Source organism: Microplitis mediator, chromosome 4 (genome assembly GCF_029852145.1).
Source record: "Microplitis mediator isolate UGA2020A chromosome 4, iyMicMedi2.1, whole genome shotgun sequence".
In the NCBI taxonomy this organism is placed as follows: domain Eukaryota; kingdom Metazoa; phylum Arthropoda; class Insecta; order Hymenoptera; family Braconidae; genus Microplitis; species Microplitis mediator.
In genome coordinates this window covers 4,906,500-4,929,190 of record NC_079972.1, presented here as the reverse complement: position 1 = coordinate 4,929,190, position 22,691 = coordinate 4,906,500, and the positions used below count along the sequence as shown (strand labels likewise).

Genomic DNA, 22,691 nt, shown 5'->3' with positions numbered 1-22,691 from the left:
CAAACAATTTTAGAAAAATTATCGTCAGATGAATTAAAAAATTACGACAAAATTAAAGAAATTTTAATATCGCGATTCGGAGAAAGAAAATTTTCTTATGCTTATTTAAATGAATTACAAAATAAAAAACAAAAATTTAACGAATCTCTTGGCAGCTTTGCTGAAAAAATAGACAAGCTTTCTCGCCTCGCGTATCCCGATTTAACAGATGATATGATTGAACGTCAATCTTCTCAACAATTTATTAGTGGGTTACTAGATAAAAAATTACGATATTCTTTAAGATCCGAAAAAATTTTTACATTAAATAAAGCTTTAGAAAGAGCTTTAGAATTAGAATCAATTTCAAAATTAATTGACAGTGAGGAAAGAAATAAAATTCACCCAAATAATAACTTCAAACAGTTAGATAATTATAAACCTAATCTCAAAAGAAAATTCGAATTTAATAATAATAATAATCCTAACTTTAACCGTACTCCCACTCCTACATGTTGGAACTGCGGAAAGACAGGTCATTTAAAATCAGATTGTAAAAATACCCAAAATCTTAATCAAAATTACCGACAAAATTTTCAGCAAAATAAAAGACCAAGATATAACCAAAATAATAAAAATAACTGGGATATCATCAAAAATTCTCTCATGAGTTGTGTTGAAGCGAGTCCACAAATCATTCAAGAAAGCGAGTTCAGCGTCAATAGCGGGTGCACCTTGAGTAGCGAGTACGGCGTCGGTCAAGCGGTTGGACATATTACGCATCGTGTCGATGCGGTTCATTTGAAGAGCGACTTGGGCTTCGGCGGCCATCTTGATTACACGTTGCACACAAAATGGACGCGATGAAAGTAAAACCGACGCTAAGTTTTAGATCGTCTAAAAAATAAATGTCTTTTTTACACCGGTGTGTAAATTTGATCACCACAGGCAGCACTCTAGTAGTGCTCAGCAATGCCCATGGCACTTAGCGATTTTCAATGCACAATTTTCACTGCACTTTTTACTCACAGTTTTTTTTACTTTTAATTTGTAATAATTATTAATTATTGAACCCACACCAGATCCTGCTCGAAGGACCAAAATGTAAAATGAGCGAATGCTCTGTGGGATTCTGGTGTAGGTGTGGTTAATTCAATAACTAACAATTAACACAAATTACAGATAAAAGAATAGATCTTTATTAAACAATATGTACACTAAAACTATGAGAAAAATAGCGAATGCAACTACAAGATACGCGATAGCGAATGCGACTGTAAACGAATACGCGTATGAATTCGACACGTGGTCGGTAGCGGTTAATAACGCGACAATTAATTTATAATTAATAAGACGCGAGCAACAATTCAATATATACTCAATAATTAGTAGCCTTGATATACTAGCTAATTATTGAGAATATTTAAACAGAGATTTAGCGAAGCGGTTCAGACTTATATCACACTAGAGATATATTTTGAGCGAAGCGGCTGGATGGATAGCTGAGTTTGTACTGATCGATGGAGATTAGAAATAGACGTCGTCTTCTTCCTTCGTGGCTGCTCGGTGGTGACGTGGCAGCATGGCTGCAGTAACGAATTTTCCCATTGGCTTAAAAGCGCGCCAACAGGAAATAGTTAGCCGCCAATTTCTCTGATTGGCCAGCTGGTAGCGGGTTCTCATGCCAACGTGGCACGGTCATGAGTAAGAAATTGCAGGTGTCGGGCCCAGATAGCGAGTGACCCGGCACTATTCTGACATTCAAGTCAGTAGCGAGTTCGGCTGCTCCCGTACGTAGCGAAAGTACACGAAGCTTTTCAAAATGATTAAGCTCGTGACTGAACACAGGGTGTGATTCAACCTAGTTCTAGTCCATGGGCATCTCCAGTCGTATTTAAAAAGAAAAAGCATGAAACTCTTGGATTTTGTGTAGATTATCGACAATTAAATTCCGTGACAAAGAAAAAGGCTACTCCAATTACTAACCAATTAGAAATTATCGATTCTATAGTAGGTACGGTTTGGATTTCAGTCGTCGATTTTAAAAGCGGATATTGGCAGATCTGTATGAATGAAAAAGACAGGGAAAAGACAGCATTTTGCATAGGTGGTCAACTTTGGGAACTTTTAGTTCTTCCGTTCGGATTATGTAATGCCCCCAGCTACTTTCATCGAATTAATGAATATCGTTTTAGAAGGATTAATAGGAAAAATTTGTGAAGTTTATATTGATGACATCATCATTCGTAGTAAAACTTTCTCAGAGCACCTCGAACATTTAGAAATCATATTTGATAGACTTTTTCAAGCAGGCCTAAAGATCAATACTAAAAAATGTGGATTCCTCCAACACAAATTTTATCGGGACGATAATTTTATTGAGAAGGGGGTAGTGTAACGAATGTGAAACTGATCTTTTAAATATTTGAATAGCTAGAAAACAAATGCCTTCTTCTCTTGTTTTATAGATGCGCGATTAAAGTCAGTCAGTCTTATTTTGACAGTTAAACAGCAAACATTGTATCTCAACGAACTATATATTTCTCTTGCTTTTCTCTACTGCTGTTAATTGTGGTGTTATTATTTCTAATATAAGTGTGTTGTCATTGTAGTGTATAAGTGATATTAATTTAAGATACCAACCACCACAATATATATATATATATATATATATATATATATATATATATATATATATATATACAATTCTTAACGGATATTAATGAAATTTTATACACTTATTTATTGGACGATTACCTTGATCAAGTTCGAAGATAAGCCCAATCGGTCGATTAGTTTGGAAGTTGAGGGTGTTTGAAATTTTTTCTGATTTTCATAAAAATGAATTTTCTGGCTTTATCCTAAAATAACTTTTGAACCGAAAATCATAACTCAATTCTGTAAAAAGTATCTCAAAATTTGAACGATTAGCTTTAATTTTCACTGTAATACTTGATTTTTCAAAACATCTTTTCTAACAATTTGATAATATCGAAAATTTCACAAAAAATAAAAAAAGCTTATTTTTGCAGCTTACCCTTCTAATAACTTCGGAATGATATGACATACCTCAATTCCTTGAAATTCATGTTGTCGCTTTAAATAAGTATCTTATCTGATATAATGATCATCGTTTTTTATTATTTATTAAATAATTTTAAGTTATGCCACATTATTTCGAAGTTATTAGAAATAACATATAAAATTGTTTACACTACCGTAACGTATTTTTAATTCAGTACTTTATTTTTTATGAAGTTCACCAAATTTCCGTATCTAAATAAGAAATCTACCTTTTCATTCCGGGTAAGGCCGGATGGCTCTTTTTTTTTAATTGTCATGGGAATGAATTTTCTGGCTTTATCTGTAAATAACTTTTAAACCGAAAATGATAACTTAATTCTGTAAAAAGTATCTTAAAATTCGCACGATTAGCTTTAATGTTCACTATATTAATTTTTTTTTTTTTTTTGAGATCTTGTCTAACAATTTGATGATTTCAAAAATTTCACAAAAAAGAGAAAAAGCTTATTTTTGCAGCTTACCCCTCTGATAACTTCGAAATGATATGGCATTCTTCAATTTCTTGAAATTCAGGTTGTAGCTTTAAATAAGTATCTTATTTGATATTATAATCATCGATTTTTATTATTTCTTAAATAATTTTAGGTTATGCCATATCATTTCGAAGTTACTAGAAATAACATATAAAATTGTTTACACTACCGTAACGTATTTTTAATTCAGTACTTTATTTTTTATGAAGTTCACCAAATTTTTGTATCTAAATGAGAAATCTACCTTTCCACTCCGGGTAAGGTCGGATGGCTCTTTTTTTTCTGTTCCCAAAGCGTGGTTGAAAAATTTTTTAGTTGATGAGAGATTATCAGTAGTTAACAATGGAGTTTCTTTGCAATCATCGTTTACTATCTCACTGTTAATATCCTTGCGTCTTTTAGATATACATTTGTCGATGTCACGCTTGAATAACCGCAGACAAAATAATCGCGACAAAATAACCGCGACAAAATAACCGACGACAAAACACACAAAATCCATGATAAAAGGGCGGTTATTTTGTCATTTGGTTATTTTGTCATTCAGTTATTTCGTCATTCGGTTAATTTGTCGTCGGTTATTTTGTCTTTGGTTGAACTGTTACGCAACCCATTTGTCGTAATCGACTGCATTCGCATCAAACCGATAGAGACCACAAACTCTAAAACCGTTAATGTTAGTTGATTTTTCAATTTGATCAAATGCTTCTTTAAATAATGGAGCGAATATAGCTTTAGATATTTTTTTTTGTGTTTTCTGTTAACGTTTACGAATTACTTCCCTCCATTTGTATTTTAAAGCTCGAAATATTGCAACATCACATGGTTGTGTTATATGAGTGGAGTTAGGGTACAAACCATACAAAATAATGTTATGCTCTATACAAAAATCACTGAGTTCAAGTGTTAGATGCGATTTATAACCATCGAGAAAATATATAACTGGAAATTCTACACTAGTTTTAACACACCAAGGATAAAAAACGTTAGCAATATATTTGTAAAAAGTGCTAGACACCATCCACCCACTATCTGATCTACCGTTTGGCCAATCATCTGAAACTGACTCCGATAAATGAGCTGGAATTCTTTTATAAGGAAACAATATCATAGGGGGTAGTGCGTCACCAGCAGCAGAAAATGTGCACAGAACTGTAATTGTTTCTTTCTCTTTGCCCGAAGATAGTTCATGAAAATCTTTTTCACCTTTCTTCCCTAATAATCGTCCACTCTCAGGACAAAGTTGCATACTGATTCCATCTCCATTAAATATACTGCCAGGTTTCGTTAAAACATCTGCCCATCCCATTTCTGTTAAATGACTCTCAACTTCTGTAGACCACTCTCTTAAATTTGTTTCCGTTCCCATTTAAGAATCTAAGCATAGGAGCGGTAATCTTTCTTTGATTTTCTTCTTAAAACTATAGACCACCCATCTCATGTGCACCTGCATGTGATTCTTGGAAATTAGAGAAAGCTGATGGAAATTACCAAAATTTATGGTTTCCTCGGCGGCAAAGTGGCGCCAGGTCATCGGCCTACTTAATAGTCAAAATCGATTTCCCAGGGATCACACGTGTGCATGGGCCTAGAACTTTCGAGTGGGTCCGAGTCTTTTCGTATGAGAAACAAGTTACCACTACTTTTCATAAGTGAAGACCATATAAAAAGACCATGGACTTTAGCTCATCAGTTCTTTTGGGAATCAAACTCTGAACCATACTGAACTCCGGACACTTGACGGTGTTCATGATCCTGATTGAGCATTCGGTCACGTGAGCCCAGGTCATTGGATCGGTCCTTGATCGTCGTAAGCACTCGTATAATCGGCATATTATTTTCTACTAGCTTCAGAAGCATAATCAACGCGATATTAGTGTATAGCATCCGATCACGTAAGTCCAGATCGTACGATTGGTCCTTGATCGTTGTAAGTCGTGAATAATATCAACCGTTTAGCACCGGTACAGCATTGATTATCTTCATCTTATTTTAATTCATTCAATTTTATTTTTATTTGTATCACAAAACGTGAAGAATCAAAGAATATTTTACCGCGAGAAAAGCGAAGATTTTAAAGAATTATTTTACCACGAGAAATGCGAAGATTTTGAAGAATTATTTTACCGCGAAAACGCGAAGAATTTAAAATACTGAATTATATTTTATCGTGAAAATACGCAAAGATTTTACAAACAAATTTACATTTTATATTACTACAAAGATTTTGAAACGCATAAATAATTAAAACAAATTGAATAAATCGATCAATTAGAATCATTAACCGCGAGAACGCGTGTGATTAGTGTCCTGTGTTTCTACTGACAGTCTTGACACCTCACCTAAACCTGTTTAGGGTAAGTTTTTAACCATTGTAATCATTGTTTGGTATTTTTATTATTTCATATATGTAAAACTGATTGTAAACCATATGCATGACACATTTTATTTTACGTTGACTATTTTAAATATTGCTATTTGTAATCCTTTTGTATTTTGAGTATATTTGATCCTAAATAAATAATTACTCATGAACATAATAATTTGAAAAACATTATTTTTGAGATAATATTTTTACTTTAGCAATAAGATACTAGCTTCTCGAGGCTTTTCGGCAGCCCACCTTTCTTTATCCCTTAGTTTCTACCTGTTTAGCCGCTCAGACGGATAGTTAACAGTAGGGGGTACACAATTTTACGTTTACCGCTCGACGTTTGATTGTGAAATTTAAATAAGTCACATTAATAGATTGGAAATCGTTTTGAGTTTTACAAACATTGTCTTCAACAATATTGTGTAGGCGCGGGTTGAATATAAAGTAGAATAAATCGAGCATTTAGTCACGTGAGCCCAGGTCAAAGGATTGGTCCTTGACCATTGTAAGTACCCTTTTATTTCATACCTTTATACGAAATTCGTACTTACGCCCATCACGATCTCCAATCGTGACAGATGTATGAAATTTTCATGTTTACTTTTATGTATGACCATATATTACTATATATACCTACATGTAGTTATATATATTCATATACAATAACAATCGAAAACTATATATTCCCATGTATCGTCATATATGTCCCATATATGATCTATATATGACCATATATAATTCGTTTTTCCCGGGTTTAGAAAGTCACAACTTAAACGAAAATGGTATTTCTGGTCTTTAAGTATTGAGTGATTTGAAATCTTCAACAACTATCGAACTTTTCACGGTAGATGTTATACACGATATTTCTGAACGAACATTGGAGTATGATTTGGATTTGATTTTAAATTATTTTATCACTGAAGTACAATTCTTTACATTACCCGAAATCAATAGTAGAATTGGGAACTGACACGGAGGTGTGGCTTAAAAAACATGTCGGACAGTAGCTTACACTTTTAAATGCGTAACCCATGTGATAGTAGGGTAAATAAATGAAATGTTATTAAATTTCACAGACATATTATTTTGCACGCGAAAAAACCCGAAACAAAAAAATATACATGATCCCGAACGAATTTTATTTCTCAACTATTTAATTAAATGTGGAATAAACTGCAAAAAAGTGATAAATATGTGATCGTAGTTACCGCGCTTTGTGTACAAACGTCTCATATGAAAGAAAACCCCATGACATTAATGGAAAAGTCTAAAAAATTACAAAATAACAAAAACATTATTATAATTAATATTTATTTACTTGAAAAAACAAAAATAATATTTCAAGTATTTAAGTTTTAGGTCAAACTTTACAAATGCATCTGGCAATATATCATCGGTTTTTTTTTTAAATGTAAGGAGCAAACTCCCATATGAAAAAAATATATATCTGGATATATCCCGGCCAATCTGCATATAAACGACATATATAAAAAAGTATGTCTCACATATGCAGATTGGCCCGGATATATATTTTTTTCGTATGGGTTTCATTTAAGGAGTAACATTCTTTACTATTAATAACTTTTGCCACGCATTCCGTTCATCGAATTTTTTCATATCATCAAAAATATTTTCTTAAACACTGAACGATCACCAGCTTCCGGAAATATATAGGAAACCGTGTTTAAATTTTTTATCTGCTGTACTACGACAATCTTCTACTGGACAAAATAATCAATATTTTTATTTTTACGTTCGCTTAATATTCCAACTTCTATTTTAATTTTTATTTCTTAATAATTTGTTGTATAAAATTTATTGATGATGTTAACAGCATACATTTACTCTGTATTAACTTGACTGTGTAAGCTATTATTAGTTTGATTTTTTACCACCAGACTGCGTGAACCAGTTTGTCAGTTTCCAAAAGAAAATGTATTTTATGGTGCTGACAACATCGGTAATAAACTCCGTAAAATTAAAAAAACTCAAATAAGGTAAAGTACCCAGTACTTGAACACTTCTAAAAATGGGACCAGTAGTTGAACAGACTTTTAGAATTGTTGTTATACAAAATCCGTATTTATATTGTAAGTAATATCCGCATCTTATGATTATTCAATGATACAGTAATTGATTTCTGTAAGTTTTTTTAATTAAAAATCAAAAAAATTTTATATTTTTTAACTTTAAAGTTGACATGTCAAGAATAGCCGATAGATGCTATTTTTTTTCATGAAAAAGATACTATACCGTAAACCGTACAATCAGTTAAAAAAACGGTATATCATCATTTTAAGTAAAAAAAATTGTACCACCCAATAAAATAGTCTTTTCTAAATACTATATATTTTTTGCCAAGACATATACTAAAATTTTTATGTTAAATTTTAGCGTCTAACTATACCTCCCAATGTCCAAAGCGGTAACCAAAACTTGAACAAGATGGCGTCACATGTTCAAGTATTGGGTCCATGTTATTTTCATGGCAGCAGTACACGGGAAAAAATGCTGGAGTAGAATTTACCACACCAAACTAGTAAAAATTTTACTGCACTTTGTGGTCGCCGCAATGACAACTGTAGTAACATAAGCCACAGTGTGCGTGATATTTTACTACTATAGGAGTTCTGCTTACTACTGTAATGTGGTAAAACTTTGTAGTTTCCACAACTACTCAATGTAGTATAAAATACTTATTTTGTGGTTTTGGGAACCACACAATTTTATATGAATTGGTATCTGTTACTATTTTTGGAGTATACAATACCAGATTTCTTGTACAATCTACTCCAATGTGTGGTAAAATGATTGAAAGAAGAAAATAACAGCGCCACCTATAACTTTTTTACTCCATTCTGTGGGTATTCTCAACTGGTGTCATTGTATTTATTATTATAAATAATATTATAAAACATTATAAATAATAATATATATAATTAAAAATATTTATATACATAATTAAAAATCGAGGTGTGCAATTATAATTTATATAATTTAAAAAAAATATATATATAACAAATATAATACAAAAAAATTTGTTTTGTATTACCTGACATTCTTCCTTTTGCTTACCTCACCTACAACTTCTATTAAATTTTATTTCTATGCTCTTATCAGTGAATCGTGATTTTAATGCAATTTTTCTAATCATTGCCTATTGAGTATTTGTTATTTATTAGAATTGTAACTTTTAAATCAATGTTTTTTATATTTTCTATTAATAAAAATTAATACTTAATTATTCTAAGTTTATGCTTATACGAGAATTTATTAATTACAAATATATTTTTAAAATTATCATTATCGGGTATTGATAAATAGTAGGCTTTTGAAATTTAAGTCATTATTTTTAGTTATTCATTAATAAATTCATTTTTATATCATTTTAATTTGATGTACTGTAAGTCTGAAGAATCTAAGATTAATTTTTATATTTTTATAACGTTTTCAATATCATAAAAACTAATGATCGTTATCTAACAGATATTTAATTAATACATTACGAATAAAATATATTCTACTATGTTGTGGAGTAAAATGAACCACAGTGGTTATTTAATGCTAGTTCTTATTACTACTTACTGTAGTAAATGGTACTACAGGTTGTGTACCACAGTGTACTAGTAACTGTTACTAAACGTGTAGTTATCCTATATATTACTAGTCAGTGTAGTAAATGGAACTCCATTTGTAGTAAATTTAACTACACATTTTTTTTCGTGTAAGACATGTGTTCGCAGTTGATTGATAAATCTATTCATGCTCTCGTTTCTCTTTGTATTCATTTCCTCTACTGGTCCTATCAGTCGCATGATACGGGAGTAATGAATTAAAAAATGATGCTTAGGTTTCATGCAATTAAGAAATAACGTGATAAGTAATCGTAAGTATTCGTTGATTAAATATTGTAAATAGTCGATCAAGCCATCATGAATCACAGTCGATGTAACAATATCTACGATATCTTTTATTATTGTACATAATTTCCAGTGAGAATCATCCGACGGTATTAAATCTTCAATCAGAACACCTATATTACGAACGAAGCAAAGTGCTTCAGCGGACGACATTTTTATATGTTTATTACTTAAGGTAAAGTACCCAGTTGTTGAACAGGTTTCAAAGTAAAACGTATTTGACCCTACTTTTAATATATAAAGTTGTAATGATTAGTTCAAATTAATGATTTCCATGAAAATATAAACAAATTTGAATTGATTGAAGCGCAAAATAACGCAGATAATTGAATATTTATATTTTAACAACGTTTTTAAAATAGATTATGAAAGGAGTAGTAGTTGAACAATCAAATCTGACAAGCCGCAGTAGTTGAACACTCCGGGAGCAGTAGTTGAACTAATAAAATATATGGCAATAGACACACCAAAATTTTTCAACGTTTTATTGAAATATCAAAAGAATTATAACATATTATTGAATAATAGTAAAAAAAATGCTGTTAATACTTAATATGATCATTTAAAAATAAGAAACATTGGTATTTAATTTTTTAATTACATTTTTTATTACTAATGAATTGATTATTATAAACTAAAAACAACACAAAAAATGAACTGTTACCTGACTTGAAAATCATAAATACTTGTATTCATTTATTATAAATATAATTCTTTTATTACAAGGACAGAACAATAATTTAATCATTTAGATCTAAATAGTTTCTTGTTTAATTTTTAAAGTTTTTAAATATTTAACAAACTTTAATGTAAATTTTACTAATTGTAACGGATTATTTTTTCTTAACAATTAAATGGTATTCACAATTTTTATCTTACCTATATGTTATGAACTTTTTTTGGTTAGAAAATAATAAAAATTGATTTTGATAAAATAGATACACAGAAAGAAAAAAATCTTGACTCAAGAAAATTTTTCTTCAACCAAGAAATTTTTCAGCAAGTGGAATGAAAACCGGAAATTTCCTGAACAAAGTGAAATAATTTCTTGAATTTTAAATCTTCAATTAAGAACAAAAATTCTTAAGCCAATACATATTTCAAACTTGGTCCAATAATATAATTACTTTTTTTAAAAACTTGCAGTTTTTAGTTTAATAATAATTTTCCTTAACCTGAGTATGTTACTTACTTAAACCAAGGAATAAAAATATTTAGTTCGAGAAAGCTATACACTTAATTAAAGAACTATGATGTTTTGAAACAATAAACGTGACGAACTCGAACTAAAAATAAAGGGAGTTGATTTAAGAAATTTAAACTCTTGGTTTGAGTATAGTGTACTTTCTCTGACCAATCACAAGAAAAATCTCAAACCAAGATTACTAGAATCTCAAGCCAAGAAAGTTTCCTCTTGAATTCTCACTCATAGATGCTCCGTCCTTCGCACCCTAAGAAATGAATACTCCTCACTCTCTCTCTTTCTCACACTAGCGCAGCAAATGGATTTTGAGTCCACCTTTTTATTTTAAATAAATTAAAAATTAAATAACCAAATTATATTATTATAATAAAATAATTAATTAATGTAATTAAAAAATATTGAATAATTTTTCAATTCTTTTGTGATTAAATTTGTTTTTTTTTTTAAACTTTTTTATTTTTATGTCGAAATTCATTTATGAACGATTCATACGATCCGTTCAGTATTTTAATAAAATGTCGGAACTAATATTTTTCTAAACTATTGGCGATAACATTTGTAATATTAATTCTGTGTTTAGGATCTAAAAATGTGGCTGACCATAAGCCAGTGTGGCTCAGTATATGTGGGCAAAGTAAACGTAGCCTAGCAAAGGCTGGGATGGCTTAGTTGGTAAAGCTCTCGCATGACGCCGAATCGATCTGGGTTCGATTCCTTTGTTAAGTGATGATTGTTTTTTCTCAATTTGTTTAAATATTAACTGATTGCGAAACAAAAAAAAAAATTGTTCGTTAAAAAAATGAAACAAAAAAAATAAAATTTTTTAGCTCGATAGATTTATTTGCTTAATTAAAGAAATTAATTTCTTGGCTGAAAATTTTTTTTTGTTTGCGACAAATAAAAAAATTCTTGGCCCACGCAAGTTTCTTCTTGATTTTAAAATTTTTGTTTTTAGTACAAAAACTTTTTTATTAGCTCAAGACATTTTTTCTTGACTCGATAAGGTAACAGTCTTTAGACAAGAAACAAATTTCTCGAGTTAAGAACAAACTTACTTGGCCCGAGAAAAATAATGCTTTAAACCAAGAACAAGCTTTCTTGAGCCAAGAAAGTTTGTTCTTGGTTTAAAACATTACTTGTCATGGTTCGAAAACTTTTTCGTTTCAGCTCAAGATATTTTTTCTTGACTTAAAAACGTAACAATTTTCAGCCAAAAGAAATTTGTTGAATTGAAAAAAAAATCTTCTCGAACCAAAAAAAAAATTTTTGGGACCAAGAAAGTTTTTTCTTGGTTTAAAGAATTTATGTTTTAGACTAAGAAAATTATGTCTCCAGCAAAGGAAATAATTTCTTGATCCCAATAATTTTTTTACTTCAATAAAGTAAGAAATTTCGCTTGGTTCAAGGAAAAATTTTGATGACATTTTATTTCTTGTTTCAAGATTTCCTTTTTTTCTGTGTACGTTTTCACACGAAATCACTTAGAATTAATCTACTGATTGTTGGTAAATCGCTCATACTATATTTTCGTATATCTTTATAAAAGATAAATAATTAAATTAAATTATTTGTTATTGCACTAGAATAAATTTTGCGCAGTTCACCTACACGGAAAAAAATGTGTAGTTAAATTTACTACAAATGGAGTTCCATTTACTACACTGACTAGTAATATATAGGATAACTACACGTTTAGTAACAGTTACTAGTACACTGTGGTACACAACCTGTAGTACCATTTACTACAGTAAGTAGTAATAAGAACTAGCATTAAATAACCACTGTGGTTCATTTTACTCCACAACATAGTAGAATATATTTTATTCGTAATGTATTAATTAAATATCTGTTAGTTAACGATCATTACACTGAAAAAAAGATTGATTTGAGCCAACTAAGATTTATTTGAGCCAAAGATATCGTATATTTGGATATGGCCAAATAAATATTTAATTGTGAGAAAGATATAATATATTTGAGTAGTTTAATTGCGTGAAATAAGTGATTTCCCTCGCAAATTTGAATCATGGTGGAAACACCGTATAAGTGTAAACACCGTGGATCCACCGTGGTTACACAGTGGGTTTGTTCCATTTCACCACCGGGTATACACAGTGTATCCACTGTGATTACGCGGTGTATCTACCGTGAATCCACAGTGGCTTGACCACTGTGTATACACGGTGTTTCCACCGTGATTACGCGGTGTATCCACCGTGATACCACGGTGGATTTGTGCTATTTCACCACCGTGGTTCCACGGTGTATCCACCGCGTAATCATAGTAGAAACACCGTGTATACACAGTGGTTAAGCCACCGTGGTATCACGGTGGATACACCGCGTAATCACAGTGGTAAAATGGAACAAACCCACCGTGTTTCCACCGTGATTCAAATCTGCGAGGGTTATTTGTGGTAAAGAAATGATCCAATTGCTACAAATGAATAAGGGCTTCAAATATATGTATAGTTTCGCCAAATTTTAGGTTATTTGTCACAAATTTAATTTCTTTACCACAAATATATTAATTACTTACCACAAATAAATTATATATTTCCGTCAAATTATAAAATTATTTGAATCAACTGTCATATTTTGTTGTACCAAATATATTTATTTGTCATTAAGAAATATTTTTAAAAAAGCCACAAATAAATTGATTTATTTGGGACAAATATTTATTTTTTTCAGTGTAGTTTTTATGATATTGAAAACGTTATAAAAATATAAAAATTAATTTTAGATTCTTCGGACTTACAGTATATCAAATTAAAATGATATGAAAATGAATTTATTAATGAATAACTTAAAATAATGAGGACTCAAATTTCAAAAGCCTACTTTTTATTAATACCTGATAAGGATAATTTTAAAAATATATTTGTAATCTATAAATTCTCGTATAAGCATAAACTTAGAATAATTAAGTATTAATTTTTATTAATAGAAAATATAAAAAACATCGTTTTAAAAGTTATAATTCTAATAAATAACAAATACTCAATAAGCAATGATTTAAAAAATTGCATAAAAATCACGATTCACTGATAAGAGCATAGAAATAAAATTTAATAGAAGAAGTTGTAGGTGAGATAAGCAAAAAGAAAAATGACAGGGAATACAAAACAAATTTTTTTGTATTATATTTTTTATACATATATTTATTTTAAATTATATATATTATAATTGCACGCCTCGATTTTTAATTATATTTATAAATATTTTTAATTATAAATATTATAATTTATAATGTTTTATAATATTATTTATAATATTAAATACACTGACACAAGTTGAGGATACCCACAGAATAGAGTAAAAAAGTTGTAGGTGGCGCTGTCATTTTCTTCTTTTGATCATTTTACCACACATTGGAGTAGATTGTACAAGTAATCTGGTATTGTATACTCCAAAAATAGTAACAGATACCAATTCATATAAAATTGTAAGGTTCCCAAAACCACAAAATAAGTATTTTATACTACATTGAGTAGTTGTGGAAACTACAAAGTTTTACCACATTACAGTAGTAAGCAGAACTCCTATAGTAGTAAAATATCACGCACACTGTGTCTTATGTTACTACAGTTGTCATTGCGGCGACCACAAAGTGTAGTAAAATTTTTACTAGTTTGGTGTGGTAAATTCTACTCCAGCATTTTTTCCCGTGTACTGTCAAGAATAGTAAAGACACATATAAATGTAGTAACCGTTGATGTCAGAACAGGACTGAGCACTGTTCTGGCTGTTAATGGTGACTATTTTGACAGTAACCAGTCATATTTTTCATGTACTGTGTAAGACAGCACTGGTTACTGTTTAAAAAGTAATAGCTCGTGGCAGCTTTCGTCGCCCAAATTGATTATTTAACGAAGTTTCCTGAACTTAGCTCACGTAATACAACTGTTATGGCCAACCGATAAATTTGGATATACAAATAGTCAACTGTGACTGATGCGTGTACGACGACGAAAGAGAGCGAGAAGTCTCTCGCCGGGACTCATATATTCTTGCCTCAGACTTCTGCGCCTGCGCCTAGAACTTTCCGACCGACCGTAGAAACCGAAAATTAGTCTTTCCTTTTGACCATCAAGATATGACAGAGTGTTTAGCTTGCCAAGTCTTGTCGCACCTAGTATTATAGTCGAATAATAGGGTGCCACTGGAAGATGGACTCGGCCTTCCAGAACCGGATGTTAAGTTAAATTTTGTTTAGTAAATCAGATTCGTTTGTAAATTTTATATTTTGTGAGAGAGGAAAGGAATAATGAATAGGCTGAAATAAATTTTATCAAACTTAATTTTCAATCTCAATTAATTTATCACCTCGTATATAGTTATTTACCCTTTTATAGCCATTAATACCCTAATGACAAAATAATCTTATGACAAACTAAAACTTATGACAAACTAATTTTTACTACGTCTCCCGGACGTTTTCCTTATGACAAACTAAATATCGTCCCCTGGACATTTTTCACACACTCCCACACACACACGTTAAAAAACCATCCACCGTCTATACATATATTTTCAAATCACTCAAAACTGTTCTTTTATTATTGAATAAATCGGATTAATATATATTAAGAAATATGTACATATATATAAACAACCAGTTCATTTCAACCACCGAATGGTGGCTGTTCAACCCATACTTAATTATTATTTATAATTATATGTAAGTTCTCATTACGTAAGTAATTATTTGCATGCAATTGAAAACTAATTTATAGTGATCCCAACGAAGTACAACTTCTCACGCGCGTACACAAGTACGAGCACCCATTTTATATAACATAAATTTTAATGATAATGTATACAAACATTCTTGCAAACATGTGCAAACATTATATTCTCGAGTGCATGAATTTGATGTTTTCAAAAAACACGGTATGAATACTGAGATCTGATAAGATTCGAGAAAGATCCTGTCGATCATATACGATCATTCATGATCATATACAATCATACATGGTTATATACACTGGTCACAGAAATTAAGGGATAGAAAAAAAATCCGAAATTTTTAGGTGATTTTCAACATGCTGTAACTCGGTGAAGAATAGTCGTATAAGAAAATTAAAAAACGCAAATTGTAGCCTCAAGTTTCTAGTTTTCAGATCTGGACCTCAAAATTTTTTATCATGTACGGTTCCGGAGTAATCATAAGAAAACCAACGAAAAAAAAATTTTCAAAATTTTTGCTGGTCTTTCAATACCTCTATGGGCGACAATAAATTTTTTTGAATAATCCGACTGTCTGATTTTTCTAGGAAATTTTATGCCCTTTAATTTGGTGGCCTGAAAAAGTCTCTACGACGATTTGGCGCCGTGTTATCATTGATCAAAGCAAAAAAGTCCATTTTGGCTTTGATAATCGATAACTCCGGATGTATTGGTCGTACAGAGAATGGAAGCAGGGTTTTGAAACCTGGAAAACATTCTCTATAAGGGAAAATTAGTGGCATTTGATAGAAAAATTTTTTTTAACGCGATATTGTTTAGTAAAAAACAGGTCAAAATTCACAAATTTAAGGGTATTCGGAAATCTTGCTATAACTTTGGATATAACGGATGAACAAAGGATATCTTCATCTTTTTTTTCAACCTCAAAGTGTCCTGAAAAAACCCTAAAAATTTCAAATCGCTGCGATTTTTCTTTCTTAGTGCCCCGAAGCTTTAAATTTATCGATTTTGTCAAAAATCACCATAATTGGTAGTTTCTCAGTTTTTGTTCATTTTTTTTTATTTGAAAATGTTTTTTTTTACCGATAATTTTCATTTCTTCGATCAAAAAGATCGATTATCAAAAAAAATTAAAAAAAAAAAAAAATTGTTTTCATCGTTAATCCTTTGTTCATCCGTTATATCCAAAGTTATAGCAAGATTTCCGAATACCCTTAAATTTGTGAATTTTGACCTGTTTTTTACTAAAGAATATCGCGTTAAAAAAATTTTTTCTATCAAATGCCACTAATTTTCCCTTATAGAGAATGTTTTCCAGGTTTCAAAACCCTGCTTCCATTCTCTGTACGACCAATACATCCGGAGTTATCGATTATCAAAGCCAAAATGGACTTTTTTGCTTTGATCAATGATAACACGGCGCCAAATCGTCGTAGAGACTTTTTCAGGCCACCAAATTAAAGGGCATAAAATTTCCTAGAAAAATCAGACAGTCGGATTATTCAAAAAAATTTATTGTCGCCCATAGAGGTATTGAAAGACCAGCAAAAATTTTGAAAATTTTTTTTTCGTTGGTTTTCTTATGATTACTCCGGAACCGTACATGATAAAAAATTTTGAGGTCCAGATCTGAAAACTAGAAACTTGAGGCTACAATTTGCGTTTTTTAATTTTCTTATACGACTATTCTTCACCGAGTTACAGCATGTTGAAAATCACCTAAAAATTTCGGATTTTTTTTCTATCCCTTAATTTCTGTGACCAGTGTATGATTATGTATAATCATGCAGGATCAGATCCGTAAAATGGCCCTGCATAATCATACCTGCTCATACATGATCACGCAGGGCCATTTTTCGGATCTGATCAGATCTGAGTATTCATACATGATCATATATGATCATATCTGAGCATTTTTTCCCGGGTATCCTGTTGCAGCCACAAGATCATGCTACAGGAACGTTCCTGTTGCAGCAACATTTTTTTTATCCGCGTAGGGTAAAAACATGAAAAAATTACTACGGCCATGGTGACATTGACAACGATTACATCACAAACTATTGTAACCGTTGTAAATTTTACTTTGGTCATAGTAAATTGCACGTGGTTATTTCAATTTCCGTTAGGAAATTGAATCTACGTGCAAGATTTCCTCGTGACAAGAATCATTTCTGCATGAACGATGTTCATTTATGACTTTTTCAAGATGCAGCTTAAAATATTATGATATTGAATCACCAAGCTTACCTATATTACATGTAAATTTTTTTTTTGTACTATATGAAAATGATACCTACGGAACACTAAAAATATATTTAAATTGTCATTTATTTTTACGGAACAAGAAAACAAACAAAAACCAACTGGACTAAGACTAATCTACATTTTCATGTTTCACTAAGATACTTGGTAGTTATTTTGATTTCAAAACTTTTTCATACGTTAGTGTAAACTTGGCGCACATTTTCATAGATAAAATCTGTTTTTTGTCTGACTGAATTTTACTAAAACTATTAGTTATATTTATTTCAGAATTTTCCTATGTAAAATAAGGAAAATATCTGATATTATTGTGTTTCTTAAGCACGTTTCGGAATTTTGGTATCATCGACATAAGTTGATATTCATTTTATGTTAAAAATCCGATTATTTTTGTATTTCTTAACAATTAAAATAGTATTGATTTGTTTAGAGACAAATTTATCAAAAAATATCAGTTTTTAATTGTTTTCATAATGTTGCACCAAACCGAAAAAATTGAAAAAATTCCTGGGTACAGACGAGCGTTAGAGACGTCTTCTGACAAAATTTGGTGATTGCATGTTTTCAAAAACGCAGTCAAAAAATGATTTTAGTTTTCTTTCTTTTGTTAAAAATCGGCTTTCAATTGGGGAATCACAACATAAGTGTTTTTCATGGCTTTTACTTGTAAGTATTTAGGAAAAAATCGCCATTCATTAATTCCAAATTTTACTATTAAAAAAAAAATAGAACTCGAAGAATAGGTTTTTTTTTAATAACTCGAAAACTATTTGAGATTAAGAGCTGCAATTCTAACTAAATTGTTTTTATTTGGTACCAAATCAACCCCCGAAGTGCCGATAGAAAACTCCGTGGGGGCCGATTCAGCATGCTTATCTGGCTATGCCCTTTTTCAAAAACGACTAGATAAATCAATTTCAAAATCCGATCAGCTCTAGAACTCAATAAAACGCGTCGATTGCCACCTCAACTGTCTTAATCGGTCAATTCGTTTGAGAGATATCGTTGGAGAAAAAATGGTAAAAAACGGCTTTTTTCGAAAACGACGGCATTCAAAAGTATTTTCGAAGAGCTCCAAAATGTAATCACAACAATATTTTCGAGCTCAAGGAGCTCGAAAATAGTGCGAAGTCTTAGGGCTGGCCCGCAGGGTCAACCGATAGACCGATTTTATTTCTTTAGATTACTTCAATTATGTGGTAAGAACGTAGAAACATTCATTTACGTCAGATAAGATGTCATATGTTCTCTTGAGCTTTCTCCTGCTTAATCTTTTCGTCTTGAGATCTTGTACTCTTGTGTTCACAATCTCTTTCTTACTATTCTTTTCACTACTTGAATTCATCGATGGTTGAAAGTGTTGGCAGCCTGCAGAGAGTATACGATGCAATTTAGAAGTCGTGAAAGCTTTACACACTTGACCTTTATTGTTTCACTCCGATAATTGTCTTTGAAAAACTAAGTATACTTATAGTTCTTTGTTCTGAGCAACGGCGTGCAAAGATTTTGTATTTTAATTTAAAAGGATTTAAAGTTTATATAGAATGCAATTAACACATACTGAAATTAGTAAAATTATTTCGTCTTAAGAACTAAACTTAAACATCATTTTAAAAACCTCGACTGTCGTTAGTCAATAGTAAATTATGTTTTAATATAATTGATTTCATTAATTTTTCTTTATGCCTCGGCCGAAAGTATGTACGTTCGGCCTCGGGTTCACGGCAGAAAATCTAACATTCGTGCCGTGCTGGGATTACTCGCGCACCATCTATAACAGCAGGCCGAAAGAAAGCAGTAGCGGGATGAAAGAGTTTTTCGTGCACACTGCTACCCGGTTATACGTATACTACCGTCACTTTAACAAGATTTGCTGACACTCCCACTCGTATTCATAACCTCAAAACTTGTTTACAATTAATTTGAAATTTTATATGTCTATGATTTTGAAAAAGTGATACTAAAGATTAATAAAGATTAAAAAATTATTTTTTATAAATCTAATAATTTTTTAAAAATTAGAAATTATTTAAGATACTAAAGTTAGCCGACGTCTAGTCATTCTTTTGTTTTTTTTTTCTAAACAATAAATTATAAAAATAAAAAACTATTTAAGAGTTGCGCATAAAGTTTTTTTCTAATTTTATTCAAGTGCATATTTTTATTTTTTTTTTTTTTGTATTCGGTTTAAAAAAAAAAATCCAAAAATTGTTAATTCCGGAGACTGCTAACTTCAGGATCATAATTATTTCTTTTAAAAATGTGTAATGATGATTTTTTTTATCGATGTATTCGATGCCTGCCCCCCGACCAGCAGCACTCGCTTCGCTCGTGCCGCAAATGTCGGGGCAGGCATCAGTACCTGCTGAAACGTAATTATGTAATTTATACATCTTTGATTTGTCAACGTACTTTCGTCCGGGCATAAAGAAAAATAGTATACACTACACGGACAGAAAGTTGGAGAGCCCTGAACTGCGCGTCTGATGCCCTCGGCTTCGCCTCGCAGTGCGAGAATCTCCAACTTTCTACCCTTGTAGTGTAATATACTATTATAGTGTGATGCTCAAAAATACTTTAATAACTCTTGCAATTCAAATGTAATTCAAACAATTACTTATACAAAATTAATTTTATAGAATTGAACAATTCTGGCAGTTTCGATGTACAAATGGGTCTCTTAGATAAATTATAACTTTGAAACGTTATTTTAAGTTTAATTATTTTTAAGCTGCCAAATATAAGTTAGTTGAAAAATTAAATTTTGGACATTTACCATGAACGTCAAGGTCAGAACCTGAGCAAAAAAGATTTTATATAATTATATTTAATTATATACAGTTCATATAGAATCATGTATAATTTATCTATAATGCTATAATAGAATTTTACAAAACTAAAATTGTATGTAATTCTATACGGGGGAAAAAAATTACATAAAATTAGATATAATCATATATAAATATATATAATTATGTAAATTGGTATATGGTCTTATACACTTATGCAAAAATTAAAAGAACAGAAAAATTTTATAATTTTTTTAGTGATTTTTGGAAGGCTGTAACTTGGTGAAAAATAATTATATCGAGATTTTAGAAAAAGCATTTCATAGCTTGAAATCTCTAGTTTTGGTGCATTTTTTCAAAATTACTTAAGAGCACCGGCTATTGCGCAAACATGAGAAATACAGCGAGACAAAAAAATTTCTAAACTTTTTTTTTTTCTTCCGAAGAGCATACGGACCGCGGAAAAATTCTTTCAACTAAACCAATGCATAGATCGTTTAGCGAATTTATTCAGCTTCAATTTGACCTTTTTTTTAACCTCGTAGGACGATTTGTCGCAGTCATATCAGCCTTCAAACAAAAAATGATCCTTTTGGCTTTGATCATCGATATTTCAGGTACCAATGATCGCACAGTAAGTTAAAGGGCAGCGTTAAAAACTTGAATAAATTCCCTACAAGACCCTCTCATCATTTAAAAAAAAAAAATGTTTTTTATTTTTAACATCCTTGAGAAGTAAGTACAGAAAAATGACTTTTTTTGGTATTTTAGTAAATCAACCGCTACTCTGCAAATATCGATGAAAAAAATAATGTTGCCAGGGGCTTTTTTAGCTTAATGTACCCCTAAGAACCCTGTAAATTTTCCAATTGATCTATCGAACCGTTTTTGGGAATCATCGACCAAAGTTTTGCTAAACAATTAAAGGAACAAGTTTTGTTCCTTTAATTGTGTAATTAAAATCAAAATAAAAAAATTATTTTTTTTCGGACTTTTCTCAAATTTTTGCGTTAATTACTCAGCAAATGCATCGAAATGGAAAAAAAAAATTTCCAAAAAACGCCAAAAAAATAAAAGAAAAAAAAATTGAAACTTGTTTTTTTGTGTTCGAAAATTTTTGTTTCGACGTTTTTTGGAAACTTTTTTTTTAACTTCCCGCTAAGAAAATTGTAAATTTTCAAAAATTCGGGAAGTTATTGGTTTCGGTCCGATTTACGAAAATAGAATTTTCATCAGATGTCGACGTTTTGAGGTCCTAGGAAGCTATTCTGACTAATTTCACGATGACGTCCGAGTGTATATATGCATGTGTGTACGTACGTACGTACGTATGTAAATACCTGTATCTTTTGAACGGATGAACCGACTTTGAACTTTAAAGTGTCATTCAACGCGGCTTGTCAATATCTTGAAGCTGAAAGAAAATTGAGCTTGATCGGTAGGGCTCGTTCAGAGATATTCCAAAAATAAATTTTTTTCAAAAGTGTTTTTTTCGGATAACTTTTAATGTGCTTGATGGATTGATTCCAAAATGAACTGGGCTCTAGAGCTTTATAAGCCGGGTCGAATGCCACCTCAACCATTAAAATCGGTTCATTCTTTCAAGAGAAACCGCTGTCGAAAGAATTAGAAAAAAAAATTTTTTAATTTTTTCGAAATATCTTAAGAACGACTTGATAAATCGAATTCAAAATTCGATAAGCTTTAGAACTTGATAAAATGCGTCGATTGCCACCTCAACCGTCTCAATCGGTTGATTCGTTTGAGAGATATCGTTGGAGAAAAAATGGTAAAAAACTATTTTTTTTGAAACGAACGGCATCCAAAAGTATTTTCGAGCTCGAAAATGTATTCACGACAAAGTTTTCGAGCTCAAGGAGCTCGAAAACAGCGGGAAGTTTTAGGGCTGGCCCT

General features: G+C 31.0%; 1 protein-coding gene across 2 annotated transcripts in view; it reads right to left on the bottom strand.

Annotated features, from left to right (window-relative positions):
• Positions 1-22,691, bottom strand: part of LOC130667141 (cysteine-rich motor neuron 1 protein-like) — a 386,893-nt gene that overhangs the window by 82,992 nt on the left and 281,210 nt on the right. The window lies entirely within an intron of this gene.